Source organism: Chiloscyllium plagiosum, unplaced genomic scaffold, assembly GCF_004010195.1.
Source record: "Chiloscyllium plagiosum isolate BGI_BamShark_2017 unplaced genomic scaffold, ASM401019v2 scaf_6232, whole genome shotgun sequence".
Lineage (NCBI taxonomy): Eukaryota > Metazoa > Chordata > Chondrichthyes > Orectolobiformes > Hemiscylliidae > Chiloscyllium > Chiloscyllium plagiosum.
The window spans coordinates 31,071-31,989 of record NW_025213291.1 but is presented as its reverse complement, the minus strand read 5'-3'; positions in this window follow the sequence as shown (position 1 = coordinate 31,989).

Genomic DNA, 919 nt, shown 5'->3' with positions numbered 1-919 from the left:
GAGATGACACACTTGTGGAGGTCTGCGTGGTCTTTTCCTATTCTCTGTTGAGGAGGGCAATGCTTGTCACTGGTCACTCAGGTGTCAGAGAAAAGTTTAGAAAAAAGTTTAGAAACAAAACGGCTTAATTTTCTGCCAGTAGAGAGGGGCCGGTTCCTGGAGACGGAAAAAATGGCAGCAGGGAGACAGAATGAGAAGCAGCTGTTCTGGAAATTCTTTGCCTGACCCCATTAAAAACACACGACTACGCAGCTGGAGGGAGAGCAACGAACACACCGCCCCTAGATGGTCACGAACCACCAACGCTTGTAGTTAACAGCCGAACGCGCTGACCAATTGCGCCACAAAGACAAGGAACCACACTACCTTCCCCATCGCTTCGGGGAGGCTATTAGTGAATTCATAATTCAGCCTTCCCGCCGAGAATTACAATTGTCGTCTATCAGTTTTACTTTTCCATAATAAAGCCTGGGGCATTCATTGTGGAGACACCGGGGACAGTCTGATCCCACTCTCTGCAGACACATCCATGTCACGAGGAACAAACTTTCTTACTCCGGGGCCGTCGCCCTTCGAGCCTTTCAGTGTTTTGCCTGTTCCCGAGTTCTCGCATTGGCTCGGAGGCGAGAAGGGGTTTGAATTCCTGATGTGCAGGAACGACAATTCTTTCAATGTCTCAGATCAGTTCATGTCCCGAGAACATCAGAGTCAATCTCCCGGCCTCTTCGACAAGGGGACGGTGTCTGGACTGTTTCTGCTCTTTCGGACAGTTCATCTTTCATTCTCCTCTAAATCCGCTTCCCAAAGAGTTTCTAAAGGTTCACAAAGCTGGTGACTGGGATTTCTGAGGAGAAAGTGAGGACTGCAGATGCTGGAGATCAGAGCTGAAAATGTGTTGCTGGAAAAGCGCAGCAGGTCA